The sequence below is a fragment of the Mya arenaria genome, chromosome 5 (genome assembly GCF_026914265.1).
Source record: "Mya arenaria isolate MELC-2E11 chromosome 5, ASM2691426v1".
NCBI classification, from domain to species: Eukaryota; Metazoa; Mollusca; class Bivalvia; order Myida; family Myidae; genus Mya; species Mya arenaria.
Window position 1 is genome coordinate 24,814,586 of NC_069126.1, and position 7,367 is coordinate 24,821,952.

Below are 7,367 nucleotides of genomic sequence, written 5' to 3' on the forward strand. Positions count from 1 at the left end.
TTTTATTCCCCTAAGTTAAGAATTTTTCTGTTCATGATTTGTACAGTTTCTCACCACATGTTCTAATTTCATTTACGTTAAAAGTTGACATGCGCAATGTTGAAAATAGTGACAATAATGCTGAGTTTGTGAAATTTACATGGAGCTTGTTTTCTATAAAAATGGCCGAAGAGTTCCGAATGCCTTCAATAGTGTTGACAATGGCCGAGGTTCCCTATACTTTGCATTGGTCAGCTAAGAAATATAAGAACTCCTCTCTAATATTAAGTAATAATTATCGGCTCATTAAGTAAGTTAAAAAGACAAGTAAGTTTCAGTGACATAATAGATAAATCAGTTTGAAAAGAATTGGTCTGTAACAAATCCTTACATCTAAGTATTCTTTTCTTGAATTTAGAAACAATCATCATGCCATTAATTAAGTTAAAAATTAGACTATCTGCGCATGCGCGCAGGTAGTCTTAAGACCACAAACTCCAATCAAAGCACTGAAAGTGCTGAGGGACGGTACTGCTTAAAGCTGGCAGCAGGAGAGTTACAACTGGTTGTATGAATGTCAGAGGTGTGGAAAGAGGAAATTGAATCAGACCGTACAACACTCCTAGTCTGGTATTGTTTTGTAGAAGAAAGTTTCTTAAGTGGGAATTCAGGACCCGAGCTATGATTTAAAAAGGGCAGGGTTGCAAGGTCAGACTGTGATCTTTTGATGTGCATTGAAAGAGTGCTTATGGAGCATTTGCAAGGGTCAATGTTAAAAAATGATTATGCATGTGTTATAACTACTTTCAATACCAATACAAATGGTAAGGGTTGCTTTTATCTCAAATAAGTATCACAATTATGTTTCTGTATTATTTTAAAACTTTTTTTGAATTGACATTTTGAATATCAAATATAATTCATAATTATTGATGGAAGCTCTGCCAAACAAAAGGGCACAGTGGGGAATAGTAATACAGCAACAAGGAGTCGGAAAATGGAAGCAGGCCTAGCTTAAGCATGGCAATGTTAAAAAATTGGGTAACTAACAACTAATAGGCTATGACAACAACTTTTTGGCTTTGGTAAGAAGGAAACCACAAAACATGAACACTGAAGTGCATAACGGATATAAATTTTATTGATATGTTGTAAATGTTTTTAATGAATCTCAAAGGAAAAATGTAATACAAAATAGATTTAAGCAATTAAATGTTGAATATTATTTATAAATGGCAGCTAATATAAGAGTATAGATATTGGAGGTTCTTCATTAGCTGAAGCAGTTAAAATGCTGACAGTGGTGTATGCATATGATGTTGTTATCGTAGCTGGTTAAATTTACATATCAACAGTCAACCACACCTGTCATAGACCAATGCCTAAACACCAGCAGTTCAATTTCAGAAAAATAAGAACAAGGTATATGAAAAGGAACATTCTCTTTTGTGCGTTTTTATAATTGGTCTATGATTTAATAAAAGTTATAATGCAGTATTTTATTTCATAATCTGAATAGGTCTGAAATTGAGCCCAATTAACATTACATATAAAGACTTAAGTTTGTCTTTATTTCTCCATAATTATCAATATTAAACCAGGGTTTATTAGATCAATTGGGGATGAACCAAAAGTACCAAAATCAGCAAGTTCAATTTTTCCTTAAAACAAGACTGAACTTATGAGGTCAAAATTGCAATATTTTATAAATGAAAAAAATAAAAAAAATATATCCCTGTCTCAGCTGTGTGTATACACTAAAGAATAGCATGTGGGGGTCCTGTGATTTTTACAAGACACACTCAGAAGATATTTTTTAAAATAGCTGGGATTTACTCGGTCCAAAAACTCAATTGAAATGTACACGAAGATATAAATTCCTTTAAAGTTTTGGACAGTTTTTTTTTCATCTTGCAATGGTATCATCTGGTGTCATCTTCCATGAATTGCATTACTTTTATTTATCTGAGGCAAATAAAAGTAATGCAATTCATGGAAGATGCTGCAGCTGACAATTATCAAATAACATGAATGACAGGAAGAGTATATCCATTATCACACTATTTTGAGCAGCATTTGTCATTATTTACAATTGAACAAGAAGACATTTACATAAAATGAGATTAGCAATGAATCATGAGTGAAGTTATAATGTGAAAACAATGAATCTAAATGATACACATGAAAACGCGATAACATTGTAACAGAAAAACATGCAATGAGTGAAAATGATTATAATATGTCAAAAATCATTTATTTATAGGTTAAGCAGTGCATTTGGTTGGGGGAAAATCTTAATTTTTTAAAGGCTGTAAACAGCAAAAAGGTTTGTTCAAAAATAATTTCATAGCCGTTGAGGAATGTTTGGACTATGTTTCCATAAGGGCATTAGGTTATTGGTATTTTAAATAATTATCAATTTGTAAGACATTTCTAGGCAGCCATAAAGTAGAGCCTGTTTTTTAACAGTGATCAGGCTTCAAACTTAGAAAGAAATGTTAATGAAAAATATAAAGACAATTGAAAGCAGAAATGTCAAAAGGCTCATTGCTGAATTGTTATAGGAAATTAGACATTGACTGCCTTGTATATAATGAAATGTACTAACTATATGATATGAAAATGATCATAGACAACAGTGGTAGAAATAAATAAAAACAAATTAATCTAGATTATCTGTTAGTGACACTGGTATAGCAACAGAAATTGAAGTATGCGAATATCAATACAGAGTGAAAAATCGCATCTTAATAAAATCATAGTTAACTTCAAGTACAATATCTATGCATAAAGCACTGATTAGACACAAGTAATAAATGCAATAAATTTGGCAATGTCTGTACATACTGGTGATCTCAAGTTGCAGCAGAATTTATAACACAAGAGTTTATCATTCTTCATTTATCACTGAAGATAGCATGATTGCCTTTCAGACCTTTCTAGTAATGTTTGAATATGAGGAAATGGTAGTTGAAGTAGTATACTGTTCAAGCTGATGGTCCAGGTACACAGATAGTTTGTGTTAATGAAGGAAGTTGGTGTAATTTCAATCTTTTCAGTTACATGTTATCTTGACAAATTGGTGGCATTAAAACTTAATTGTTTAAAATAAAAGTGAAGACTTCCTTCTGCTGCCAGTAGGAAGCAAAATCAGCTGGGTGAAAACAGTCAGCATTGTGTCATCTGAAACTCCACCATCCAATCCTCTCTTGGCCTCTTTCACAAAGGTAGCTCAGATTTTCTGCAAATGTTCACATATGCTAATTATAAATTCAAACCTTGAATACTTTAAAATACCAAATCAACAAACATATTTTAATCAATAAATAAGAAATACAGCTGAAATCAGAGACAAAATAAAGAATGTATTGTATTTGGAAACAAGTGTTGTATTTTTTCTTTAATTATGGGCATTTGTCATGATGTATCATCTAGACAAACAAAAATCTTAAGCTGAGTGAAACAAAAATGAAAAAAAGTTTTCAAACAGCATTGCTGCTTGTTGTTTTAAGTATGATCTGACAAAAGATCATAGGCTTTTGGACCAAATGAATGACACTCAGCTGAAATTTTCTATATATCTGATGGTTATTCTAAAATTATATTCACCTGCATTATCAGTACATTGTTCGTTGTGGTAGTTGTAGTGAATGGTTTGTAGGTGTTGGCAACAACATCAGTAAAGCATAACATTAGTATGTCTCCTGGCTAGACATCTTTCTCCACAGCTTTGAGCCTAATGGTCACAACCTCATTGCGTTCCTTAACAGTAAGACCTGGGGTTCTTCCTGCATTAGAAGAAAATGCTTAATAAACTCAGTGATTTACATTAACAGAGAAACACAAAAAACATGTACTAGCACTATACAAAAGCAAAGTTATATACATGTAACTGGTGGCTGTGTCAGTGTGAAAGAGATTAGGGCAAACTTAGAAACTTATATATCAGCAAGTTGATAGTTAGATATTTTTCAGTAGTTAAATTTTTATTTTGAAGGTAAAATGGATTGAAAAAAATGTATGATATATGAAAGATTCCATACCTGGATTATTTTGCTGGAAACTGACATCCTTGTTATCCTAAAGGAAGATAGTGGCAGCCCCTGCATGTTAACAAACCAGCACCGGATGCATTTGCTGTTCATGCACAACCAAACCGCTATTACATTAAGTGGAATTTCTTGTTCCTAGTCTGCCAAATACTGTCTGTGGATGGTAAAGAGCACTTTTGACCAGCTGAATTTGGTAAGAGATGTAATTCCATCATGGAATGCCATCTGACCTCCTGTTGTACACCACATTCCCACAGGCAAAGACTTGGGTATGGCCCGCTTTTTTCAAAGGCTTCATTGATGGAATTCATCTGCAAATACATATGTTTCATTTTAAAATGGCGACGTCTATTTTATCAATTGATCAGCTTAATTATTTTTTATATGGAAATTGAAGAATCGGTTTCATTTGTAGTGCTTCAATACTGTGCTACAGATGCTGGATTTTTTTTAAAACAACTCCAATCAATAATTCAAAAATATAATTCAAAATGATAAAGTAACGGTTGAATTAATAGTGTTGCTATACAGTGATAAATGTTGAGACCAGGGCCAGTATTCAGTATTGATCTTAGCCTTATCCTTGTCATCGAAATAAGACTTTTGGATGAACAAGCCTGAATTCTTATACTATTGCATGGAATCATATTTTTGAACAAGCCGTGCTATATAAAATTCAGAATTTGAGCAAGCCCGGAAGTCATTTTACCAGTGCAGGGCTTGTGGGCTTGTGCTATTTTTGACCACTGGCTTCACTTATAATAATCTTCAATCAAAGTTGCTTAATAAATACCGCCCCAGGGCTTTACCTAGTCATTGATACACATAAACATCTAACACTTGTTTTGCACAATATCAATTTGATAGGAAGAAAATATTACTCTATTAGTCATGTTTAAAGGAGGAACTTTCCATGTCAGGGGTGTTAAATATTCATACAGACTTCTTAATATGGTATTGTGTAAACACCTAGCTATTATATTAGTCAGACAGTTGCATTGTTGCCTTTGTGAGCACTTTTTCAGTCAAAGAAGCATAGTTGGTTACTTACTGTCAATCATATTATAGCATTTAACTAAAATTTAGTCAACTTTCAGTACAAGGTACAATGGTATGTGATCAGAGTAGTTTGATTCTAGAGTGCCGTAAGATCTTAAACAAGTTGAATCCAAGTTTGTGTAAACAATAAACAAAACAAATGAATAAATTGTTTCTGAGCTGTGTAATGGCACACTCGATACCTGCAACACCATGAATTTTTAGCATTTGCAATAAAAACAGTAAACACACAAATCAAACCTAAATTAACTGTAATAGTTACGCAGTCCATTGAGTTACCCTACCTATGCTTTAACTAGTCCAAATAATTGTACGTTGACAGATTTTTTTTATATTTTTGATATGGTAAATCCTTCACGTACAAATTGTTTAGTATCAAAAGTGGGTAGTTGTTCCAATCAGGATTCTGGGTTAAAGCATATAGCGTCTATAAAATATCATAAAAACAAGAAAGATTACCAGATAATGTTATTTTATATTAGTTCCGTACACAAAAAATAAATATCCAACTTATAAATATGAATTTGACGGCTTTTCTTCATTTCATTCTGTCAAAACATAACGATATATACATGAAGGGCACCTGCAAGGCTTCAGGGCACAGTTTTAAATTGCTCGGAACATTTCGGCCATGGCCGAATTGTTACGATTGTATAACGAGGTCTATCTCGAAGCTTTGTTGGAGGAGGCCAAGTTATTACGATTGTATCGAGTTGTTCCCCTTCGCATAATTGTTGTCTGTGTCAGTCAACTTTCGTTTTAGTGGAAAGGTAAACAACTTGTTTTAATGCATTAAATGCTTGTTTAGTGCAAAATAACATGACACTTACATTGTAAAGAATGACTATAACTCTTTATGATCAATTTCAACCATAAAATACTTCACTTAAAACAATTTCAATATTTTTGGCAATGTCTGTTATTAACACGCCCTTTTTTGCACATTCCCGTTTAAACGTTAGGGATTGAAAGAATCCCGTATAACACGACTATTATTTTAGACTAATGCTTTAACCTACTTTCTACGTCTATTTTTAGACTTCGATGTCAATAAACAAACAACGGCTATATTGCACAGTTTTGTTGAATGCAGTTGAATACAGACCGACAGGCTATATAAAGCTGGTGCACAATAATTTCACGTTTAGATGGCAATAATAATACTCACTATACACATAGATGTTGAAGTCAGTCGCTTGCATAGTCCTTGTTTTGTGCTGTAAATCTTCGTGACAGCGTGTGAAGGTTACACACCACCATTGTTATTCCCTATATAATTCAATGTAAAATTATAATTTTTAGACAACATTTAAAGGCATTTCGAGCGAATGCAGGCTATGATAACCACATATATTCTTAAAGTGCAAGCTTTAAATTACCTTTTAAGCCAATAAAAAAGGGGGGTCAAGTTATTCCTAAGAAAAATCACTCCACTTGAAAAACAAACTCTAAAAATTGCACCGTCCGCCATGACAGATCTTCCAAAATGACCTTTCAACTATAGGGCAGCGGTTTATGCTTTAATCTCTACTCTAAATGATAAATCAAGCAAGAATAGATACTTAAGGTATAAAAGTTTCAGGAATAATGATAGTTTTGATTTACAGTGTATTGAGCATGTGAAAACATGTCAATCAATAATAAGAACATTTTTATTTATTGAGAATTTTCCACACAACGGAAGTACATATGACGTAATGGTGACGTCATTCCTATAACTAAACCCGTCCCTGCATTTTTTATGAAAAACACTTTCGATTAGTCCTTCATACATAAATACACCCAAAGCTAGCTCAATCTGATAGTCTGTGTCAGGTTTTCCAGTTTCACTGCCTGTCACCCAAGTGCCTGTGCGTCTGTATTTTTTAAGGCGTTTTGGCCCAAAATGCCGTTCTTTGAGGTTTTTCAACTGAACCTTGACTCAAATGGCATTCTAAGCATCAAATGGGGCAGTTCTACACATCTTTGCACACATTTCAAGTTCTCGCAGTCAAATTTTCACCAAATTTGGACATTTTCAGTGCTCGTAAGATTGCAGACGACTCATTTAAAAAAAAAATAGGTGAAAGTTGTGAAAACCAGGAAATAGCACATTTTGATCAACCGGACAAGATAAATGCATTTAATTGTGAAAATTTGCCAGAAATAGTGAAATGCAATACATTTCTTACCAAAAATAACATTTTTTAAACAAAGCAGTTTGGTCCCTTTTAGGTTACACACCACCATTGTTATTCCCTATAGAATTCAATGTAAAATTATAATTTTTAGACAACA

At 33.1% G+C, this 7,367-nt stretch overlaps 1 long non-coding RNA gene across 1 annotated transcript; it reads right to left on the minus strand.

Moving 5' to 3' along the window:
• Positions 1 to 1,224: 1,224 nt before the first annotated feature.
• Positions 1,225 to 5,659, minus strand: LOC128234697 (uncharacterized). The gene is made up of 4 exons (XR_008261001.1): positions 5,550 to 5,659; positions 4,023 to 4,342; positions 3,589 to 3,767; positions 1,225 to 3,220 (listed from the first exon to the last, which is right to left on the minus strand). It is a non-coding gene; the product is annotated as an uncharacterized LOC128234697 (long non-coding RNA).
• Between the last annotated feature and the right edge of the window lie 1,708 nt (positions 5,660 to 7,367).